Source organism: Anolis carolinensis, unplaced genomic scaffold (assembly GCF_035594765.1).
Source record: "Anolis carolinensis isolate JA03-04 unplaced genomic scaffold, rAnoCar3.1.pri scaffold_13, whole genome shotgun sequence".
Lineage (NCBI taxonomy): Eukaryota > Metazoa > Chordata > Lepidosauria > Squamata > Dactyloidae > Anolis > Anolis carolinensis.
Window position 1 is genome coordinate 9,448,809 of NW_026943824.1, and position 25,390 is coordinate 9,474,198.

At 40.7% G+C, this 25,390-nt stretch overlaps 1 protein-coding gene and 1 long non-coding RNA gene across 15 annotated transcripts in view; one reads left to right on the forward strand and one right to left on the reverse strand.

Annotated features, from left to right (window-relative positions):
• Positions 1–25,390, forward strand: part of rbfox1 (RNA binding fox-1 homolog 1) — a 1,150,117-nt gene that overhangs the window by 17,698 nt on the left and 1,107,029 nt on the right. The window lies entirely within an intron of this gene.
• On the reverse strand, positions 809–19,276 carry LOC134294235 (uncharacterized). 2 transcript variants are annotated; one of them, XR_010001203.1, is made up of 3 exons: positions 18,990–19,247; positions 8,828–8,973; positions 809–1,408 (listed from the first exon to the last, which is right to left on the reverse strand). It is a non-coding gene; the product is annotated as an uncharacterized LOC134294235 (long non-coding RNA). The 2 variants fall into 2 exon arrangements; XR_010001202.1 differs by having other exon boundaries at positions 809–8,973; positions 18,990–19,276.

Below are 25,390 nucleotides of genomic sequence, written 5' to 3' on the forward strand. Positions count from 1 at the left end.
CGAGGTCACCAGACAGCTTCACCCTCACTGCCAGAAGCTAAAATCAGCACTCCCAACAAATATGCTGCTTTGCGCAAAAGAACACCACTGGCTTCCCTTATTTATAGGCATCTTCGAACTGTCCAGAAACAATGGCTTTTTCCAAGTTCGGGTGGAAAATGGTGTGGGATAGCACAAACTTTTCAAATAGCAAGTGCTAGGAGGAAGTCGGAGACTTTCATGGCTGGAATCACTGGGTTGTTGTGCATTTTCCAGGCTGTATGGCCATGTCCCAGAAGCATTCTCTTCTGACGCTTCGCCCACATCTATGGCAGGCATCCTCAGAGGTTGTGAGGTATATTGGAAAACTAAGCAAGGGACGTTTATATATCTGTGGAAGGTCCAGGGTGGGAGAAAGAACTCTTGTCTGTTGGAGGCCAGACAAGCATTTTTTTTTTTTTTAGTTTACCAATATACCTCACAACCTCTCGGGACACTCCAAAATAGAGATTCTACTAAAGCACTTGAATAAATCATTTGCTATCAGGGCATTCTTCCTAATGTTTAGGTGGAATTTCTTGCAGGAAAAGAGGTTCCACCTAAAGATTAGGAAGAGCTTCCTGATAGTAACAGCTGTTCAATAGTGGAACTCACTGCCTTGGAGTCCGGCAGAGTCTCCTTCTCTGGAGGTTTTTAGGCAGAGTCTGGATGGCCATCTGTCAGGAATGCTTTGATTACATGTTCCTTCATGGCAAGGGTTTGGACTAGATGGCCTTTGTTGTCTCTTCCAACTGCAATTCTGGTGCTTACTTAATCAAATGTTCAATACTGAATCAATCAATAAATTTATTTCAGCCACAGGCCAGAAATACAAGAGCTATATAAATAACCATATAAACATTGAATTTACAAAACATCTTAGTTATGTTCTAAGTACATAATATGAAAGTGTGCTTCCTCTACCGGTTATGATTATTTCAGTGTTAGATCCTATCTGGCTTGCAAAACCATGTAAATGTATTTCAAATTGAGCTCCATTGTTCCCCATCTTCTGCTCAGGATTTAAGTGAGGGATTGCTGAGCTTGTATGTCTGTTTCTCACCTCTGCAGTCTCCTCACATCTGTCCCAAGGGAAAGGCACATACCGGATATTGTGTAAATGTAACCTTTATGAAAGCAAATGATGCCAAGACCAGCTGTTGAACAGGGATGGGGAAAATCTCTCTCTCTCTCTCCACCATTGAGTTGCTCTGAATCTCATCTGACTTTTCTTCTTGCCCATCTCTTTCTCCTGGTGTAAATATTTGCATGTTATACACGAGATCTTGTATTGTGTAGTAGTTTGAGTGTTGGATTCTGATGACAGCTTTTTTTCTTGATAGAAAATAATATTTCTGCATAAAAGTATTATTTTCTCTGTAGCAAAATCCTGTTTTGGTGTAAACAAAAACACTTGTAAATTTTACGCACAATAGGTCCCAAACTGAAGAGATTCTTACCATTCCAGCATTAAAAAACTAAAGAGTGGAGATGTGCCCTTTTTCTGTGTCCAGAACTTTGTTCACTATGGGCAGATTTTTAAATACAGACAAACCTGTCTTCCATATCTCTGTCTTGCTTGATCCTTACATTTCCATCATCTCCTTTGGCTGGGATTAATAGCACCTCGTTGGTTCTGGAACCAAGCAACATGTGTCAAGCCATCAATCCCTGTGCTGTTCAGGTTTTTTTTTTGGTTGGGGAAATAGTATTACATTGAAATGAGACTCTATCAGAGAAAATAAGTAATTGGATGGGCAGCAGAGCAAGGCACATTTCCTTGTGCTTTGCATAAATGTTTTCCCAGCCATAATAGTGGTTCAAGAACGGGAGAAATGGTGCCTGGAGAGAGGAGACGGGGGATAAAACTAAACTGTCAGATCACAATTTCTATTCATTCTTATTTGAAACACGATATTCCCTCAACATGTGTTTGCTTGCGCTGTGCTCATAAATAACCTCTTCCAAGAAAGAAGGATATAAGGCTGAGATCTTCCATCCAAACACACAGAGTTAAGGTTCAATGTTTGTGAACAACCCCCCCCCCCCCACCTCACATCCCGATTGGTGAAGTATGACATTGCCCAACTAAATAAACATACAAATGTGTATGCACATTTACAGTAAATGGAAAAACAAGTGCCACAGAGGACCTGTTTCTGGATGAGCATGCTGACCTGGCTTGTATTACGGAAACCTTTATGGATGAGACTTGGCATGGGGGTTAATCTCTTAGCCTTGCTTGCCTGGGTTTTGTTTTGTGTAGCAGTAGCTGAGATCTGGGGGTAAGGAAGTGGAGCGGCAGTAGTCTATCATGATCCCACCCCCCTTGAGCAGGTTCTCCATCCTACAGTCTGCAAAGTTCCAGTATTATACCTAAAGGTGGGCAGCTGGGTCAGGAAAGGGATCCTGTTGGTCTACTTCCCACCCTGCTGCTCAACAGTCTCCCTTCCTGAGTTTGCCAGGATTAGTGCTGGAGTCTCAGCATCTTATTGTGCTTGGGGACTTCAACATCCATGCTGAGACTGCCGTGTCAGGAGTTCATAGCCTCCTTGACAACCATGGTTCTGTCCCAAGTGGTGTCTGTTCCTACTAGTTTTTTTGTGTGGGATGAGATAATAATAATACTTTATTCTTATATCCTGCCTCATCTCCCCAAGGGGACTCGGGGCGGCTTACAAAGGGACCATGCCCAAACAATATAAAAATACAACAGTAAAAAGAAATCCAAACACAGCAATAAATACATCAAGAAAAAGCATACAACAACAACAACAATTTAAAAACAATTAAAACATGAGATGATAATGGTTGTGGTATGGAGGAACTTTATACGGTTTGGTTGTCATGGATCAATCATCACGTCATTAGGTTTAGTGGTCTGGGATTCAAAACCTCTGCAGGTGTGAGGATTAGGAAGGTCTGCCCAAGGAGGTTGATGGATTTGGATAGATTCTTGATGGTTCTTGGGAAGTTTCCTGTTACTTTTGCAGTTGAATCTGTTGAAGCTATGGTTGACCTTTGGAATGGGGAAATGACCAGGATGACCATCTCCTCTTATGGAGTGGACCCAAACCAGCCTCCTGGTTTTCCAAGGAGCTGGCAGTGATGAAGCAAGCGAGACAGAGAAAACATGAAGCAAAACTGACCGGACATGGACTAGACCTCATTTGAAGGCCTAATCCATGGCAATGAGGGCAGCAAAGAAATATTTTTTGCTGCCACCATTGCATCTGCCAAGGACTGCTCAATGGATCTGTTTTCAGTGATCAGAAGACTATTACCAATGTGTCTTCAAGGGAAAGATGCACTCAACAGCTATCTGTAAAGAATTTGCACAGCATGTTGCAGATAAAATTGCTCAGTTTCGCTCAGACTTGGATGCTGTAGTTGACACAGTTGAAGTGGATATAGCCTTGGCACCTGCTGGTCAGGTGCTAATTATAGGATTTATATCCTGCCTTTCTCCCATCATGGGTTATGTGTATGTGTAAGACACCAAGAGGACCCCAATCAATGGGTTGCTGTGGTTGTATTTTCTCCACAAAGCAAATGTATAAATGGACATTAAAAATCTGTTGTCAACATGAATATTACAGCTGGATTCAGTACAGTGAGCAGCTGGAGACATCACAACAAGTTCCAGGCAATTGAGAATCAGACCTAGTTAAGCCTTTGGCATGTTCGATTATATGTGACAATATATTTATCCAAGGGGGACAAAAGCATGAAGCAGAGTGTGATAGTTCTAGGGCTTCAGGGGCCTGACCTACCATTTTTTTTTTAAAAAAATGGCATGTATAACAATGTCCTGCAACTGTTTTCCTTGTATGTCAGTTAAAGACAGCAGGGTTTTTTTCTTTCTGGTTCTCCCAGTTTTGCAGGTATTTACAAACTTTTTTTGCATGCGGAAACATGGGAGAGCACAGCACCAGCTCATTATTTGGGTCTTTTCAGAGTAGGAGTGAGACATCAGCTGAGACCCTACATCATGTTTATGTAGAGTTAACGTTCATACAATGCTCATACCCCAAGGGCATAGTGTGGCCCACGGAGAGCGTGGCTGCCTGGAACCTTCTTTTGTTTCATTCCATGTGCCTTGGAAATCCCTATGTTGGTGAAGCTGTAGGTCCTCTAAAGTAGCTTTTGGTAGGAAACAAAGCTACGACAATGAAGGAAAGGGCATGGCTCACATTTCAGGGTGGTAGGTTCAAAAATGCTTATTCAAGGCTGTCCAGAATGGTTGGCCAAGTGGTTGACAGTGAACCTGCATGAGAATCAGCATGTTGCGTGTTGCCCAAATATTTCAACCTTTCACCACATGAGAGATTTTGGGTAGAAGGCATTTAGATAAAGAGCTCTTGACCACCTAATCTTCCACCCACCTGTTCTTCTCCACTTTCATTGCATCTATTAAGATTTTGCTAGGTGTTGTGAGTCATCTCCCGCATTATCTTTCAGAGCAAGTAAAAGAGATTAGAGATGCTGGAAGAAAGCCGAGCATTCAAAATGAAAGAATTAAACAGGGCAGGGGAAAATAAATGGAAAGCAAATGAAAATAGTTCTTCTTTTGCTGCTGTGACATCAAACATATTTCCCCAGAAAGCCTCATCTCCAGAGCCATGTGCATGAAATAAAAAAAATCACATCACAGTCCCGTCTGCCCATTTGTAAATAGCCATTCTCAGACACCAAACCACTGGAGAGTGAGCGAGCAGAGGATCAAAGTCACTGGCATTCAAAAGCCAAGTTCAGTAACAGATTTAACAATATAAATAAATAAATAATACCCCAAAATAATAAATGTTTTTAAAAGAGCTGTCTACAGAGGAAAATCCTAATTTTTTTGCTTTGCTTATGAGGATTTGAAGGAATATTCTCTCTAATATGAATCATCTTAACAAACAGATGAGTATCAGATAGCAACACTTTCATGTGTTAGAAACTGTGTATCATGGCACACATCTACACTGACCACCTAATGTGAATAGCTTGAAAATGTGGTGTTTAAATGGTTTAGGGTACAACTATATGCGCAAGAACATGAATCAGAGGCCTTAAATTGAGATAGCAAAATTGGGGGATAGGGTCTGTGATGCACATAAGCATACATTGGTGCAAACTATATTGCATGGTGAAACTGAACAAGGGTCTGGCATTCCAGTGATCCATACATGCACATTGTATGGCATGATGGGGGAAAAGTACCCAACTTCTTCATGGCTGTGAAGCTGCAGATACCGCAAATGTGTATAAGCCCTGCCAAGAGAAAGGCGGGTCAAACAAACCCTTGCCGGGACCTCCTTTCACTATGAAAGACCATGCAGATCCAGAACAGGTGTCTAGAGTCACTCAATGCAAGACTCTACTCATGGCAGACAATCATATTTGGCCATGAAGCATTGCCCAGTTCCTGACCTTGATGTGTGATCAGTTCCCCACCTAAATAGCTTCCTCCTCTGTTGCTTTCATCTCACATTATGTGGTCGGTGTAGATGTGCCCATGATCATGCTCTTCCACATAGTCGAAGCTGGGGGTTCCCATTTCAGTAGAGCCTTGAATCCACTTCAGGTTTTAATCCGGTGTGTAATGGAGCTCCTCAAGGTCCTGAAAATTCTTACTAAATAAGTTGAGCACCTTGGAGAACTCCTTCAAAACTGGCCCAAATTCTGTATTCCCTGCTCTACTAACATGGAACTTTCCCAGTCACCACCAACACCTCCATAATGCACCGTCTTCAACTTCTAGGCATGGATGTAAAAACTTCCACTCGCGTTGGATACTGGGATACAGCCATTTTCCTGAGTTGACTCTGAACTGAGAGATGACGTTAAAACCTGAAAAGTTTCTGTAGTTGTAAAAAGTCCAAACGAGGAAAGGCAGCCTGATTTCTGTGTATTTCAAGGAACTTTTGACAGAATCCTAGGCTAGTTCAAAAAAGTGGATTTCTTTGCACTATTTTCCCCATCCTGTTTTTTACATGAAAAATGACTCTCCTTTTCAGGCAATGTGCTTTGGGAAGAAAGTGACATAGTCTTAACTATCAAGTTCAAGGGAAATGGGAGTATGTATGGATGTGGGTGGAAGAATGTTAGCGGTCTCCTGTTTTTGGTATTTATTTCATTCCTTCTTCAATAGTGTCTGAATTCTGGAAGAGAAAACGCCTCCTTACAATAGGCAGCATAACTTTTATCCTCACTTGGCTTCGATTATATCTGTGGATCAGTGGGCGCTTTAAATCTTTTATATAATACAATGCAGACCTTTCTTCCAAGCTTCTTAAAGAAGTGAGCAAAATTCCTTTGACCAAGGAGAACAGCTACAGCATAATGGGATCTCTTTATAACCATGAAGGCATGGACAGACCTAAGAAGAAAGGAGACCCATGGGGTGCATCTACACAGCAGAAGGAATACCGCTTGACATCACTTTAACCGCCATGACCCAAAGCTATGGAGCCATGGAAATTGTAGTTTTACAAGGTCTTAGCTTTCTCTAACAAAGAATCATAGAATAATAGAGTTGGAAGAGACCATATGGGCCATCTAGTCCAACCCCCTTCCATGCAGGAATATCACATTCAAAGCACTCCTGACAGATGGCCATCCAGATTCTGTTTAAAAGCTTCCAAGGAAGGAGTTTCCATCACACTCCCAGTGGTTCTGAAATGACTTCTAAAAATCCTATGATTGCAGTGGATAGAGCCATAGCAGTTAAAGTGGTGTCAAACTGCATTCTTTCTACAGTGTAGATCAGTGTTTCTCAACTTGTAGGTCAGGACCCCTGAGGGAGGGGTCACGAGAAGCGTGTCAGAGGGGCCACCAGAGACTAGTATTTTCTGTTGGTCATGGGGGTTCTGTGTGGGAAGTTTGGCTCAATTCTGTCATTGGTGGGCTTCAAGGGGCTCTTTGATTGTAGGTGAACTATAAATCCCATCAACTACAGCTACCAAATTTCAAGGTCTATTGAACTAGTGTTCAAATTTGGGCAAATTGTATCAAGTGTTGGTCCAGATACAGCATTGTTTGAGTCCACAGTACTCTCTGGATGTAGGTGAACTACAACTCCAAAACCCATCGTCAATGCCCACCAAAGCCTTCCAATATTTTCTGTTGGTCATGGGAGTTCTGTGTGACAGGTTTGGTTCTGTTCCGTTGTTGCTGTAGTTCAGAATGCTCATTGATTGTAGGTGAACTATAAATCCCAGCAACTTCAAGTCTCAAATGACAAAATAATTCCCCCCCAACTCCACCAGTATTCAAATTTGGGCGTATCGGGTATTTGTGCCAGATTTGAGCCAATGAATGGAAATGCATCCTGCGTATCAGATATTCACATTGAGATTCATAACAGGAGCAAAATGACAGTTATAAAGTAGCAATGAAAATAATTTTATGGTTGGGGGAGTCACCACAACATGAGGAACTGTATTAAGGGGTTGCGGCATTAGGAAGGTTGAGAACCACTGGTATAGATGCACACTTGCATGACAGAGATAATGGTTTCCTGGAGGGCCAAAGTTTGCCTATGCATGGGCTAGGTGAATCTTATGGCCCCTTCCAACTCTTATTCAATTCATCAAAATCATCATCATCATCATCATCATCATCATCATCATCATCATCATCATCATCATCATCTGATATCCTTGAGAATGTCCACATTTGCTTTCCAAACGTCCTCTAGGCATTAATCGGTAGCAACTAGCAAGTTCAATTCTAGCCAGGAAAAAGCAAGCCCATAATTCAGACATCTTGCTTCCTTCCATTTGATCTCTGAGTGGAAAATAAATTATCGAGAAGAAATACAAAAGGGAGGGAGGAGAGAGAGAAAGGAGAAAAGGAGGAAAGGGAAGGAGGTTATGCATCACAATGCCAGAACCAGGGTCCGCAAGGATTGCACATTGTTCATTCCTTGCACATAGCTCACAAATAATGTTCTTTGCGGAGGAACTACATCACTTTTAATTTTATTTCATTTCCTCCATTCTTTATACATGTCAGTTCCTTGCTTGTGAGGGATTTAAACATCATTTCTATGAGCCGGCGACGTATAAATCATCTCTTTTTTCTTTCTTTCGCACGGACGGCGAATATAACCCTCTGCCGTGGGGAAATCATCACAAACTGGACCTCTCAGCAACACGGCAAAGTGCCAAGAGGCAGCTGAATGGGCTTTCGGAGAGCATTTAAATACTCACAGTTTAGGTCAGAAATGGAATAATTCAGGTAGCAATACTCGGGTCACCTAATCTGGTTGTAATCCCTCTTTGACAGCAACTCGAAAAGCTCCTCGAAACCTGGACAATGGGTCTTAGAATATCAGCAGCTGACAAGGTGTAAAAGCACCAAACTGCAACTCCGAGCATGCCATAGCATTGAATGTGTGTCAAACTATATTCATTCTATAGTATAGATGTGCAGGGTGGAAAGAACTGGGGCACAGGGATGGTATTTTTGGTATTGTATGGAGCATAGAAGAAAGTGAAACTAATAAAACATTCCTGTATAGAGAAATATGGATCTTTGAAAGTTCAACCTAAAAAGCTTTATATGCAGTTAAAATTGGCAGCCCTTCAGTGGCATGCCAAGGACTTCACTATTTGTGGTGGAATAAATGTACTGTTAGAGAACAGGAGACAATGTCAGAAAATCCAGAATAACAAAACAAAATGTCAATATACCATAAGAACATGGTTTGGCTTTCAAATATTGTCCCAGTGTGCCCTGTTGGGATAATTACTGGTGGCGATGAGACTAAAAGGAGTAATAATATGCATATACAAATAATTTTAAATACAGCTCTTACCAGTTGTTAAAAGTGCTAATCTCGTTGCAGTCCGTAGTATTAGCATTCCTGTGCCTGCCAGAATAATTATATTCTAATCTAGGTATCATTAGACCGCGGCACTACTCCCGGATGTATTGTTGGCGAACTTTCTGTTCCAATAATGGCTATCAAGAAAGCAAAAAAGAAGGAAAACACAGTTCATTGGGCCCACCTGATGGAGACCATTCAAACCCTAGTCATTTCCAACCAATAAAATACATCAACAAGGAGAGGGGGAAACACGGGAGAAGCATTGCCCTACAAATTTGGGTGAGTTAATGTTTGATTTGTGTCAACTAAGGTCAGGATATTCCCCTCCCCCCATTTATTATATACACACAAAATTAACTCTTATATAACTGCATTATATGAGTCAACACTGATCACATAATGCAGTTCGAACTGCCTTAAATTGTCTGTCTGATGGAGTGCAAAAGTCCTGGTTGGAAAGGAGATAAAGTCGCATCTTCCAAACTATGAAGTGTTTCATGAACCTCTAACATTTCTTTCCTTAGTACTTTTTTCCTTAGGTCCCATCTGTACGCCATATAACACAGTTTGAACTAGATTATATGAGTCTACACTGCCATATAATCCAGTTCAATTTGCATTATGATGGCAGTGTAGATTAGGCCTTAGACTCATTCAAATCCACTGGGATAGGAGCTCTTTGCTAAGGGGCAAACAAAGGAAAATCATTTGTTATAAATTTAAGCCGACAGTGATCGTGGGAAAGAGAGGCACGTTGATAGAGAAGCCTCCAGCATGCTGTTAATATTCACTTTCTGCCACTGAAACACTCTTCCACATTTCACTTGGAAGCATTTACATAAACCGAGTTCAGCCCAGGGGAGTCATTTGAACTTTGGAATCTAGCGACAGCCTCATGACCCCCGTGAATGTTTCATTTCTATCTCTTTTGTGAGCTTAGTTTTGGATTCCCATTGAAGGTGCAGCTAAATCCAGTTCTTCTAGACTTGCATATGCACATGAGTATCTCTTGTAGAAAGTGTGCATTCAGTTCATTCTAACCAAACTCCATGAGCTTAACTATTCCACCCAAAGTTGCACATTCATGGATGGCGCACACTTCTTTGCCAGTGTCTCCAATGTACTGCTTGATTCACTGGGACTGCGGAAACAGCCATTGCATAATAGTACAATAAATAAGTTTATTGACAGAAATGCAGTAGGTTGTCTTGAAAACCAGGTTTAAATTCTTCTAACATTCAAGTAGTTCTGCATACTGTTCCATTCTATCAATAGGCTTGTCCATGTTTCATGTACTATGCATCATAAGGAGCTACTACGCAGGATTGTACCCATAACTGTATCAAATGAATTTGGTAAAGACACCAGGTAGAACGCATTGTCTGATGATAATAAGTGAGTAAAGTGTTTATTTCTGTGAGGGTTTCATATGTTTTATAGCCTCTGTATAGTGGTTTTAAGTCCTACTTTGGAAAGAGAAACTAGATTTCTGTCTTTGAAGGGTGAGTCTGTCTCTCATGCCCCACCTACACTGCTATATAATGCAGTTTGAACTGCATTAGCCACACAGTCAGCAAGATAGATTTTGCCCCACACGAGCTAATAAATTTCGGGGCTAAAGTGAGCTCAATTGTATACCAAAGAGCCCTCAACATTGCTGCACAAAATGATCTTATGATCATAGCGCAAGCTAGAGCCACTCCATACCTGGCCAAATTTAAATGCAATGTGGGCATGGAAACTTACCTCTTCTTGACTCTTCCATTATATATTAGAAAACTTTTTACCTGGGCTAGATTCGAGCAGCTCGACATTAAGTCCAAGTTAGGTAGACATCAGAATATCCCCTATACGCAGAGAACCTGTATGTGCCATGAGGTAGATGCAGAAGTGGAGGACTCAGAACATTTTTTCTTAAAATGCCCCTACTACACCAGGATTTGATCTCTCTATTTAGACCCTCTGCTGGAGAATCATACTCACTTAGAGAATAAGGAGAAATTGCATATCCTTCTACAGGGTTCAGATAAAAACTCTATTTTAAAACTGGGCCTTTTTACACAAAAAGTGCTGGCCATTCGTGAGAAGATGGAAGCTGAGAGCTGATACATTATTGTCACTAACAAAATCCAAACTTAAAATTTACTACGGACAAGACACTTGTTTTACTTACCCCTGTCCTTGTTCAAACCTTTCCTTAGGAAATTACTAATTTTAACCTTTTTACTCTTTATTTGTCTAGGAGCGGGTTATTAGGCCGCAGGTCGGGATGTTTTGTATCTTTACATGGTTTTATTGTCTGTATGCGTAAGTGTGTACGTATTGTATGTTTTACATGTTTTGATATGGTCAAAAGTGACTAATCAATAAAGAATTGTTGTTGTTGAAAAAAACTGCATTATAATGGTCAATGTAGGCTCATATAATGCAGATTAGACTGCATTGAGCTGGATTATATGAGTCTACACTACTGTATAATCAGTTCAATGCAGTTCATCTGCATTGTGAAACTGTGTTATATGGAAGTGTAGATGGGGCCCCAGAGAAGGTCCAAGCTATTCTACAACCCCTGAGACATTTCCCCAGGAACTGGAGGCTTACGTGGTACTTAGCTTAAAACATGGGCTACATATGATCTTCAGAAACCATTACATGCTACGTAAAAACGTATTTTATACGCACTCTTTTTATCTCACATTTATTTTTATATTTCTTTGTAGCAATTTATTGCGATAGATCTGTCACTATTATTACAGACATTTATGGGGCTATTAAAATTCAATGCCCCCATAAATTTAGTAGTGCTTAAAGTGTTGACATTTGTAACCGCATCCACAAGGACATATTTTATGCTGAAAGTGAAAACTTGGAAGGGAAACTTTTTTTCTCAAAACCAAGGAAATAAGATATAGATGAGAAAGTGGTGCCTCTGACATGGAGCTCGCTTTCTCAAGCTGCACGCAGTCTTTGAGGAAATGGACCACAAACGTGTTATCATTTCCTAAAGGGCAGCAATTTAGTCAGTGTGTTGAACCAGAACAACAAAGAAGGGAATGAGTCAGGCCTGGGAGACATATTCAGATCAGTTTCCAAGCAGGACTGCCACTGGGAACCCAACAGTTGCCCGGATAAACCATCACGCTTGGGTAACCTGAAGCTCCTCATGTGGAGATAGATATAAATTGTGCTACACATTCATGTGTTTTGCCTTCATACATTGCATCTCGCAGCTTTCCAGAAAAACAGGTAAACCCATAATTCAAAAACAAATCTAACCCATGTTCTTCAAATCCAGTTTAATTAGCTTTTGATTTGACCTCTATAATGCACTCTGGAGGAGGAGTGTTTGGCAACCACAACCCTTGCAAAATATCCTGGCAAAAGTGTGGTCTAACTTGAGCTTTGGGGTCCACGTCTCGCTGGTCATGCCTCAGCTGCGCCGACTTTCAATTTGCTTCTGATTGCTCAGTTCAAAGCGTGGGTTACACAAAGCACATCGCAGTAATCTAATCAAGAAGCAATTACGGCATGACACACGGTCTGCAAAGCCATCTACCCACACAGCTGGCATCCCAACCGGAGCTGGGCAAAGGTTCTCCTGGCCGCGGGAAACACAAGGATTTCCAGAAGCAATGCTGATTCCAAGAACACTGCCAAGCTGTAAACCTGGTTTGCCAGAAGGGGGTTTAACCCTATCCAAGGCACATTGTAATCCCAATCTCAGGTTGGCATTACCATTACTGGGCCGATATTCGCAGGGTGCATCTGCACCAGGCATAGACAAACTTTGGCCCTCCAAGTGTTTTGGACTTAAACTCCCACAATTCCTGGCCCCTCAGCGGCTTAATTGTGGGAGTTGAAGTCCAAAACACCTGGAGGTCCAAAGTTTGCCCATATTGTCACTGAAAGGGTGGCCAAGCTGAAGAAAGAATGTATTGTATTTCTCTTCTTCCTCTCATGGGGTCCTTTTAATGTATGAACTAACCAGAAAGTTTTCTGCTTCTACTGTATCTTTTGGTAGAAGAGAAAGCAAAACGTTGGTGGCTGTGGACGAAGCAAAGGCTATATGGTCTTGGCTACACCATTTTGGCCAAATGGTATCTCCAGAATCTCTCTCTTTGGTTTTCTGTAGGTAGGATCCCATTTGCTGTCCATCCATGAAATAATGAGATTGCACGTGAAAGTTTGATTGAAATAGGGGACACTTTACTGAAACTATTACCTATTCAAAGGATTCCTTGAGGTGTAAAAATAGGGGGAGAAACTGAGCGCAGGACTAGTTGCAGCAGTTGGTTTCTCCAATGTTGGGATTATGTAAATGCTTAGAGTGTGTAAGGTTCAGCCGTTTGACCATAGGCAAACTAATTCGCTTGAAATAATTATACCTTCCTCTAAAGCATTACATTAGAAGAGTTAAAACACAATGGAAGGTCCTGCTTCTGATCAAAACGTCATCGTTGTTGTGCCATAACTGGAATCTGAACAGATCTCCTTCACCAAATCTGACTGCTTGCTCTTAAGGTGAGCCGGGGTGGCATTTATAGTAAAATCCCATAGACTTGCTGATTACAGACCAGTTAAAGATGCTTAGCTTTAGATTGTGAATCCATAACCGCAATGCTGAATACTAGTCTTCCTTTTTTTCCTCTGCACCTTCAACTATATTGGGCATAACTCCCATTATTAGGTGGAAAATAACAGTTCTTTTTAGAAGTCTCCCTGGAGTTTATAGAAAGCCTAATCAGTGCATGTGATGTATGGAATGTGTAATACGCATAGGGAGAAATCTTCATAATTCATTTGTGTCTTTTCCCAGCTTGAGTTATACGATGCTTGTTTCATTCAGGCGATAGAAATCCATATCTCAGGAGTGCTCATTATACACCTCTTTTGTATAAACCTATTCAGCCTCTGAACTGGAATAAGCCTGAATGGATACAGACACTTATCAGCAATCATTACTCTATGAAGATCTTCTGTGGTCCCCCTGCGTGGGACTATCAGTGTGGAAGAAATAACCCTGATTGTTTCAATTTTACTAGTCCCAAAGACAAACCCTTTGTAAATGTGTCCCAAAATACTGTTTATTTTACTTATTTGCTGTATATACTGCCTCAGTTTTGTATTGTTATTACATCTGTGGCCAGTTTATTTAGGCTGCATTAAAGGGAGCAGGACAGAAAGATATCTGATTCTTGCAGAAAAATTGAATCCAAGTGGAACTGCATCATCAATTTTTTTGAATTTTTTGTCAAGAGGATATTTAATTTTCTTGAAGTATATTGGTTTTTTCATGCATAGTTTTGCATTGTTATGAGCCTTCAAGTTGATTCCAAGTTAGGGTGATACCACTGGAGAATTTTCTTGACAAGACTAATTCTGAGGAAGTTTACCATTACATTCCTTTGAGGAAAAAAAAAACCCCAACTTATCCAAAGTCACTCCTCTCAGGTTTCCAGACCTGAGCAGAGATTTGAACCCTGGTCTCCTAGGCCCCATCTAAACTGCCACATGATGCAGTTTCGAAATGCAGTTTAGTGTAGCAGTGTAGACTTATATAATGCAATTTAATGCAGTTGATCGACATTCTGAAACTCCATTATATGGAGTGTGCATCAGGCCTCAGAGTCCTGCCCCAACACTCCAGCCAGAGCACTACAACTGCACAAACCTTTTATGATCTGGTCAGGTCTTAAAATCACAAATGAAGTAGCCACTCATGGGTAGTAACTTGGTGACAATGAGAGTGTAATGAAGTTACATTACAGTGGACATAAATCTCAAGTCCCATCTACACTGCCATATAAAATCCAGATTATCTGTTTTGAACTGGATTATATTAGTCTACACTGCCACATAATCCAATTCAAAGCAGACAATCTGGATTTTATAGCAGTGTAGATGGGGACTTAGAGTAGATCAACTGAATCAGTAGTTGAATGGTGTGTCAACATCTAGGTAATCCCATTGATTCAATGAACCAATGTGTCAACCAATACATTCAATCCAATGAGTAAGAGAGAAATGACTCAATTGGTGAAATGAGAAATAGTTTTTAGTTGTTTTACTGATCTTGAACAGGCATTTTGACAGCTCATGTCTCCCACCTTTCTCTTTTCAATCATCCCTCCAAAGTAATGACAATGCAACAAGCAGCTCGACAATTAATGTAACAAGTTATATTTTTAATTTTATGACAGTAGTGGCTTTGTTCTCAAATACTACAATGAAGAAAAAAGAGTAACTTCTTTTACATACAACAGAGGCTCCCAATTGAATCCGAGGTGAATCTATGTTTGGTTCAAACTTTATAAGAACTGTTCAAAGTGCTGAATCTTACAATATTCTTTTGAAATTCAGACTAGTGCCTGGAGTGGATTGTCCAGTTGACCAACATGAAGCTACCAGTCACCACTTAGATGCAGTCCTGTGTAATGTGAATTTGGTGTGGTCACATGGAAAGAGGAACCAAGAAAATTCCTTGTCCATCACAACAGAAAGAGTTTCTTATTGGCCTATGGCATTAAGAATACTGGAAAACCCCAAGGAGAGAAGGTCTCTGTGTCCAGAAAGCCCAAATTACTTTCTCTGCACCATTCAAGATTGTGTTATTTGAGTTTTCACATTTCATTAATACCAAAGTATATTCGGTATGCTCACTGTAATAAGAAAAGAAATCATAATTGTTTTTTAGCTGTGCCTCATAATGAATTATAAATGCCAAAGTAAAATTGCTTCCAGCATTTATCCTAGGAGTTCTGTTGTGCCTGGCAAATTGATGGGTTTGTTTTTGTTGATTTTCTTTGTTTTGTATACGATTTAGAAGAATATATATTTAATAAACACACCCCTGCACCTACATTTAATATTTTATTAATTATTCATGCTTAGTGTGAAATTAGAAAGAAGTAGGAAACTGCAACATTATTAGCTGCAAATGCATTTCTATAATTTAGATGGCATAATGGTCTTAGAAAACTAATGAAATTTGACTCACAACCCACAGGATCAAAAATCTATGGAGGTGTCTATGGTGCTGTCTTATGAAGTAATCCACTTTATAACTATCCTGCTATCTATTTCTGATGTTTGGGCTCTACAAGTTTTGCTTATATAGCCAAAACAGCACCGCTGCACACAAGGAGGCTTTGGCAATCATAGCGTGGGAAGGCAGAATTTTACAGAAATAAGAACATAACATTTTACAGAAATAAGAATAAATAAGAACATAAAATGAATTTGTGGTACAGCTGATGCGTAGTGAGGATGCTCATTGGACGCTGGCAAGAAGCTATCTTGGATGCTGAACTGTATTCTGTGGGAAGGTTCAGCAACTTGCACTGATTGGGATTAAAATCCAGAACTATCCAATGACTGATTAATCGATATCAGTTCACTGGATCTATTCTAGTGGAGACTAACCATCAAACATTCAACCTATAACTCTCAGGACCCTCTAGTTAGTGTATTCAATGGCCATACCACCGAGGGAATTCTGGTGATGGGGAAAATAACAATTAAAGATTCAATTGTATGTAGTAGTAGTAGTAGTAGTAATAATAATAATAATAATAATAATAATAATAATAATAATAATAATAATAATAATAACCTCCCTGCAGTAAAGAACTGGTGGGATCACAAACCTGCAAATGTATTGGAGAATGAGCAGGCAAAGATACTGTGAGACTTCCGAATCCAGACTGACAAAGTTCTGGAACACAACACACCAGACATCACAGTTGTGGAAAAGAAAAAGGTTTGGATCATTGACGTTGCCATCCCAGGTGACAGTCGCATTGACGAAAAACAACAGGAAAAACTCAGCCGCTATCAGGACCTCAAGATTGAACTTCAAAGACTCCGGCAGAAACCAGTGCAGGTGGTCCTGGTGGTGATGGGTACACTGGGTGCCGTGCCAAAAGATCTCAGCCGGCATTTGGAAACAATAGACATTGACAAAATTACGATCTGCCAACTACAAAAGGCCACCCTACTGGGATCTACGCGCGTCATCCGAAAATACATCACACAGTCCTAGACACTTGGGAAGTGTTCAACTTGTGATTTTGTGATATGAAATCCAGCATATCTATCTTGTTTGCTGTGTCATAATAAAATAATAATATAAAAACTATATTTGTATCTCCCCAAGGGGACTCAGGGTGGATAGAAATGCTGCAACTGCCATATTTTGTGTCCAGGGCAAACCAGAAGTTATGGCTACATACAATGCCAGACTCTGAGAACATCATCTTTAACAACAAACAATCTTGAGATACATTCTGTGCTGGCCACATAAACCTCTGATAAGACTTATCACATATGGATTAGATTTTGCACTTTGTCATTGTCTGTGTGTAACTCTGGAGGAAATCCTGATACTCTATCTATCTCAACCAGTACTGTGAGTAGGTTGGACTGAAAATAATGCTGGGACCAAAGTTAGTGTTTGTTTGTTCAGTTTCGCATCCCGCCCAGGGGATACTATAGGGCTGGTATTTCAGTCCTACTCAACACTGGGAATTGTATGAAAAGGTCATGTTTCCAAGCTCTGATGGAAATGTGCATTTGTGTGAGATTAATGCATTTGTAATGAAGGAAGAATTTGCTTTTTTTCAAGGTGGCAAAATGCCTTCTGCTTCACCCACCCTGTTGGCATTTTTTCCAGGGATACGTGCCTTTTAGGTATCAGATGACTAATTGCTAGCCAATTCCTTCAATTTGCGGTCCATTTCTCTTTTCTTCACCCCACAAAAGATGTTTGCACCTGGCTGTGCAAATCAGAAAGTCATTACAAAGTCAATAAATGTATTACTTCCAGGGGCTTGCCAATGGACTAATTGTGCAGTAATGCGTTTGCATTTCCGCTGGTTGATTAGCAGAGATTCCTTGGAACAAGGGAAAGCCATGCCAGGGCCAAGACAAGGCGAACAGTTTTTCAAAAGTATTGGAGGCATTGTGATAATATTTCTCAGGGAGAAATGTTCATTTTTCTGTCCCATGACGAGCTCAAAAAGTGCCTTGTGTCTGCTTCTTTGAATCAAGAAAAAATGATGCTTCCCCCTTGGGATGGTGATCAGAGTTCAATTCCCTGCTTATCTATGGAGACCCACTGGGTGACCTTGGGCAAAGCCCATACTCTCATTCCTAGAAAACCCAGTTCACCTTAGGGTTCCATAGGTTGCAAATGGTTTGAAGGCACACAACTAAAGGGCTAACATTGTTCCAATGTTGGTGAAGTTCCCTACCAAAGTGGTTGTCCATTTTCTTTGCTTGACGAATAATGCCTTCATTTGTTTCAAGGAAGAAGACATTTACATGTGATGCTGTTGTGCATGTCTGCCCATCCAGCTGAAAAAGGGACAATTCACATGGATACACATCGCCTGTTTAGTATCTTGGGCAACATTATCATTATTGGGCAACACACTGGCCAATATTATCATTAAACACAAGAGTTGGGTAGCACAAATAATGCAGAACTCCACAAGTGGCGGTTGATGAGTAGGGTCTCAGCCAACGTTCCTAGATATCTGCAATAATTAGATTAACAGTTCAATTAAATAGTCCAAATATTATTTGGGGCAATACTACATATAATGTATTTCGGTAGTCTAATCTGGATGTTAGCAGACACAAATAAAACGTCAATAACTCTTTCCTGGTGAGAAAGCAACCTGAGCTGTCCTTCACCAAAAATACCAGTAGCAATTCATTTCCAAAGACTTTGGACTTAACTCTGAAAGGGTCTGTTCAGAACAAATTCTCAAATTCCCCGTGAAAAGGTAAATGCATTACAGCCCAAGATGCTTTTGCCAATCACTATTTTGAGAAGGATGCTGCCGTTCTCAAAGAACGCCAGAGAAACGGCCTAATTACATCTGGCATATTTGCATATATCAGCTGGCTGTTTGCCAAGCGCAATTGCTATTTGACATGAAGCCTGTCAGTCAAGGCAACCGCAACTTAAACAGCACACAGTGACATTTGTTCCCGGAGCAAAGTGTCGTCTTTGCCCCAGGGTGACATTCACCACATTTCATAGGATTAAAATTGATAATATCATCCAACCGCCTGAACCCCGAGCAAAGCAAAACATCATAATCAAAGCTCCAGCAGCAGTCTGCCTGTGAACAATGGCACTTACCTGGGATATTTGCATTCAGAAGAATAATGTTCAGGGAGAAATCTGGAATATCAAGCAGGCAAGTGATATTTCTATTCCAAACATTCCACCATGAATTCCTAATGCTCCTCCCCAAAGCTATGCTTCTTTCCCTGTGCATCCGTGTTAACTGAGCTCCCAGTCTGTCTTTTATTACCACATGTGCTTTCAAATGAAATCTCAATTAAAAATTATCATTAAAATGCAACCCTCTTCACCCATTTCTTTTTTAAAAGATTAGCTAGCAGAGAAAGTGACAGAGGCATCAAGGCAAGAGAAATAAAATACCAGGGGCAGTAATGCAGAAGGATGACTCCATATATTTGTATACCTCAAAGAAAGGCATCGATGAGGAATGGAGGCATCTGGCTTATGGGACTGATGTGGTCCATAAGCAGTTGGGACCCCAGTTTTCTGGAGGTCCCATCAAAGCCATTCCCAGTTGGGAAGGGGGGTGGTGCACAAAGCTGGTGTTGTCTTGGATCAAAGGGATATTTGGAAAGTGTTGAAAAATTGTTGGAAAACATGCTTTTCAAGTGTTGAAAAGCCCTGATGCAGTGAATTCTGGATTGATAGGAATCTTGGCATTTGGGAATTATTACACAAAATTCATATGTGGTTCCTTTGGAATTTGAAATTTTCTTTGCAGAAAATTTCCTTTTATGTAATAAAAATACTGTTTTATGTGCAAAACTACTCATGTGCATTTTTGTAAAAAGTTTCAAATTGAAAATCAACTTCAAGAACTCTGTTTTTCCAATATTTTCTTGGGGGATGGGATTGCTTCGAAGAAGAAAATCAAGACAGAATTATATATCTCGTGCTGTCAAATGCCAGCATAGTGTGCCTAAGTTTCATTCCTGTTGACAGATCCAAAGGTGAAGAAAGGAGAGATCAAAACTGGGTTCCTCATCAAAATTTTCTGCAGAAGAATTCCAACTACTCCTTCCTACAGAGGTTAAATTTTGCCTGGAGTGTGGCCAAACGTATTGGATACCATCTGGTTCATGAAGGGTATCTGTGAAGAATCAAGCCTCTTTCCAACATGGTTCTCCGCTCTTCATCTAGGACAGGAATGTCATACATCTTCACTATACTCTCAGGAGTTCACTATATTCTTAATACTCTGCTGTCTTCTACTTTCACATTTTCCCTATTATTCCAAATTTTTTCCCGAGGAAGAATTTTCATAGCTTCAATTTTGTTGTAATGCTACATTCTGCCACTAGTTGACAGAGTTGACAAATAACCACGCACACAGACATACCATAAAGGTAAAGGTTTTCTCTTGACATTAAGTCTAGTTGAGTCTGACTCTGGATGTTGGTGCTCATCTCCATTTCTAAGCCGAAGAGCCTGCATTGTCTATAGAAGCCTCCTAGGTCATGTGGCTGGCATGACTGCATGGAGTGCCATTACGTTTCTGCCGGAGTGGTATCTATTAATCTACTCAAGTTTTGCATGTTTTTGAACTGCTAGGTTGGCAGAAGCTGGGGCTAACCATGGGAGCTCATCCCGCTCTCCAAATTCGAACCTCTAGCCTTCTGGTGAGCAACTCAGCGGTTTAACCTGCTGCACTACCACAGCCCCTTTAACCTGCCTGAAAATTCAGAACTTCAGTGGGAGTCCTGATGCATGTCCCACGATCCTACAAGTCTAGGATGTGTACATACAACATCAGGGCTTCCTCTGTAGCAACATTTGGACAATGCCTGATTCCTTTCTCTGGGTGGCTAAGTCCATAGTGCCTGGAATTGTTCTAGCTGTTTTCACTGCCTGGTTTCAACTTATTCTTAAAATGTGTTTGGACTCTCTTTCAGATCCAAAGCTTAAATCGTTCATTTGTGTATTTAAAACTTTATTCAGTGTACATTGCTTCAGGGGCCTTGGTGGGCTGAGAAACAATACATAAATGGATAGATAGAAAGCTAGAAATGGATATAGAAAGATTTTATCTTTTATCCTTTGGGATGTGAGGGCGATCTGGTTGCAACATCTGTCACCCCTTTGATGGCCAGGGTTGATTCGGCTGATCTAGGTGGGTGTCCCCGTCCTCCCTCACCACTCCATGTGCGTCCCTCTCGAAGCTGCGCACTCGGTGGAAGAGGACGACGTCCCAGATAGAGACGGAGGGTACCGAGGTCTCCAGTCTTTGGTCCCGGGTGTACGATAGCTGCGCTCCCCTGCTAGAACCTCCAAACAAGCATAGAAAGATCTTGTTTTTCAAAACCAGTGGGGAAGGGAGATTTTTTTGGCAGTTTGAGTGGTCCCACCAAAGAGTCGGGCACCATGTCTCCATTTCTCACCATGAAGATAAGTTGGGAAGATATAGCAGGCTAGACTTATTCGTCACAAACTTGTGCTGCCCAGGGACTCCCAAGCCTTTCACATCGGCAGATGGATGAACTGAGCTTAGACAAGAGGGAAGATGCATGAACGCCAGGGGGATTAATCTGTCCAGAAAGCGGGGAGCACACGGGACCATAGGAAGAGTCACCTCTGCCAGGGGCTGACACCCAGTACTTAGCATTGCCAACAGCCGGTGACAAATGAGGTCAAAGCCAAAGCAGTAACTCTCACTATTCTCTCCCCCTCCCAACACCTTTTGCTTCTTTCCTGGAGCAAATATCTTATTTATTAGCTGCAGCTCTAATTGTTCAGTAACGCCCTAACAAAGCACGAAAGCCAGGTAGTGGTTTGGAATATGAATAAACATCCTATGACAGTTACTAAATAAATAATGCCATTAATCCAGGAAACATGAGCTCGCTCTCCTCCTTTCTCTCTTTCTCTCCCCCCTCCTTCCCCCCTCCCATTTTTATTTGTTGAAAGGAGTTAGGAGCATTATTGTGTTTTGGAATTTTTTCCCCTCCCCCTTCTTCTTGAAATAATATTGCCATGGCAACCCATTCTATCTCTCTCTCCCCTCCCAGAAAAAAACAAACAAACAAACTCGTACTTCTATAGGTGGCCATTGAAAAGTTCATCAAAGGCTTTGGGAAGGGGAGGGACGGTGCTCAAAATGTTATGGAATGAACTAGATTGTATTTGTAGTTGTTTCCTTTGCAAAAGAGGGAAGGGAGTCAAAAATCAGTGGAGAACAAAGGAGAGGAAAAGCATGGAGCGGTAATGGTGGCAGAGAGAGAATGATATGAGTCAATTGTTCCGTAATGATTCATTTTACATTAAGTTGCCTTGTATTTTCCCCCCCTTTGTTTTACGGTGACAGTGTGGGGAGAGCAGGAATATGTGAGTAACCATGGAAACTAAAACTCAACAAATGGCACCCCCCTCCCCACCAACAGTATGCTCTTTGAGACAATTGAGAAGCAGTTCACTTGACTGGGTGCAAGTTGGGCCCAGTTTAATTTAAGTTGTGTCTGGAAGTAATCTGAACCAAGTCTAGATTTTTGAACTGTTTGAATATCTACAATGGGAAAGGGTCATCTCATTTGAAATCTGATTCCATTGTGTCTACATAGAGGAAAAGGCCACATCAGAAGGGCCCCCTCTATATTCAGTGTAGTGGCTGAGATCCTACATTGCATTAAATGTAGTTACGTGGCAGTTGCACTATGCCGCCTGCCTGCTGAATACCAATGTTGCGTCACAGTTCAAAACAATTCCATATTAAAAAGAATTACAAAGTTAAATCAGCTTCAGGTACTAAAGGATTGAAAACCATGCATGCTAAGAAAATAAAATGAGGCTCATGGTATCTATTGCAGAGTTTTCCAAATTGTGGGCTGCAAGACTTTAGTATATTGGCTACAATGTGTAGCTGTGTTTCACAAATGTAATGAGAAACATCTGCGTTGATGAGAATGAAGCAACAAATCATATATTTTAAAGAATATAAATTAAAGGTTATTATGAGATACATTGTATCCCCATACATTTCATTATTATAATTTTTGCATGTGTTTCTCTTATAGGGGGTTGGTTTAACTTCTGGTTTGCTAGTAAAACTGAAGTCCTGTGTTGCAAAATGATACATGTCTAAAAAGTGTCTCTCCAACCTGAAATGTTTGGAAAGCACACTCTCATCATATATCATATCATATCATATATATTATAGCATATCATATATCCATCGTCTATCTGTCGTCTATCCATCTATACATCTCCATCCATCTATTTTCTTGGCATTTGAATAGCACCCATGCTAGACTCTATTCTTTTCTAAGGGAGGGTCATTCATCAAGCAAAGAGCCACAGCAGATAAGACATTCTTGGGTGGACTTATGTGATATTTTGCTTTTTCTGGTGGGAAATGGAGGATGATTCTTCTGATAGATCTCACTTTTTTGGGTGGGTACATATAAGGAGAAGGCTTTCCTTCACTTTTTGAGTTTCTTTCACTTATTGAAGGCCATTTACAGCTCCTTGAATCTAGAAACATATTGGCAATCAGGACCACAATCTTAAGACAGTGTTATCTGTATAGTCCACCAGTGAACAATCTTGAGTCCCCTCGGGGAGATAGGGCAGTATATAAATAAAGTATTATTATTATTATTATTATTATTATTATTATTATTATTATTATTGGTTTTTAATGCCATTTTTGTGTCATCACTGGGCATTAAGCAAAAGTCCAGTAATCATCTTCTACTAGAAGAGCATTATGTTGGGACGGGCTACCAATCAATAATCTGTATATATAATAACAGTCAGTGTTTGCGTGTGTGTATGTATGTGGTGGTGTGGCAATGTTTCTCCCTGCTTTCCAATTGGCTCCCACTCCTACAGGCCACTAAGATCCCCACTAATGGCAGACATGGACCAAACTTGACGTACATAACCCCCATGACCCACTTTATGTCTTGGTGTGATTTGGGGGAGGATAGACCAATGATGATGGGATTTGTAGTATCTTCACTCACTTCCAGAGACCACTGCAACACCCACCAATGACTGACCTGAATCACACTTGGCACACAGACCCCCACGACCAACAGAACATAATAGATTTTGGGGGGACTGACCTGCCTGTGTGGGAGTTGTAGTTCACCCTGCATCCAGAAGGCATTTTGAACTCCACCAATGACGGATCTGGACAAAACATGGCACAGAGACCCAACATGGTCTCCATGTGCATACAGGCAAGGTTTGGGGACCATTGATCTTGGCATATGGGAGTTGTAGTTCCCCTGCACCCACTGAACCCAGCTGACGTTGGATCTAGACTAAACTTGGAGCACAGACAAACAGTGCTTTTTTCAAATAACCTGGGCATTGCCAGGTCCCTAAGCTAGTATAAAAAATCCAACTGCATCCTAAGCTTTAATTCAGCGATGGCCAGGGTCACAGACACTGTCAAATCTCAAATCAAATGTTCATCTTTTTTCCTATGTCATGTTTATTGTTTCCTTGTTTTCTTGCTTGTTGTGTCATTCCCCCGTCCCTTGTTCCTCTGTTGCAGATTCATATCATGCTGAAAAATAGCAGCAGCCATGCTAGAAATACATCTTTTGCTCTCCCTGACAAAACCACCTTGATCAACATTTCACAACTACTTCTTTATTTGGCAGTTGCAATCCTGACCGGAGCCATAGTCTACCTCACAGGGCAAATATTGTCCTCTACATAACCCTGGCAGCGAGGCTAATGGCTGTCAATGAGGACCCATGTATCTTAATAAAAAATGGCAATGGTTCTGCCCCTTCATTTTAATTAACATTATGTCCACATTTCCATGATAATGGATAATTAAGGAAGTTACCTTGACATTGGAATGCTCTTGAAAATAATTTATGGTGCAATTTCATTTCTATGTATGCATGCACTGGGGATGGAGGACACATTTTTCTGTTTTATTTTTGTTTTGAGGGTTGGACATAAATATTTCTGGATATTGTTTGTGCACAAGCTAATTTATATTTATAGAGGTGGGCTTCTCTAAGTCTCAGAAAGCTTTCTTGGGCTCCGTTGGGTTCCGCCTCCCAATTCCCCAAACACAAAGATTCATCTATTGTTTCATAGAAGAGTGGGGTGGGGTTGTCATCTTTGCTTGATGTATTATGCTGAAATACAGATCAGGATCAGAGAACCAGCTCTGTAGCCATCATCATTCCTTTTCGAGGAAGAAATACAAATGAAATTAGTACTAGTCATATTCGTCTAAACGCCTTCCTGTGGAAAATATCATTAAACAAATGCTTGTTCTAGCAATCCTGGTAAATAACCTTAGGGAAATATGATTGCCAGCACCAACAACAAGTATGAGAAGAAAGGAGGGAAATATAATGATGATCATGCACTGAGAGATATATATTGTAGATTTCTGCCATGATAAAAGTACAAGGGTATTTTCCCCTTTCATGCATTAAAATTTGTATATGTCCTACATATTGCTAGCCAACCAGATACATATTTACATG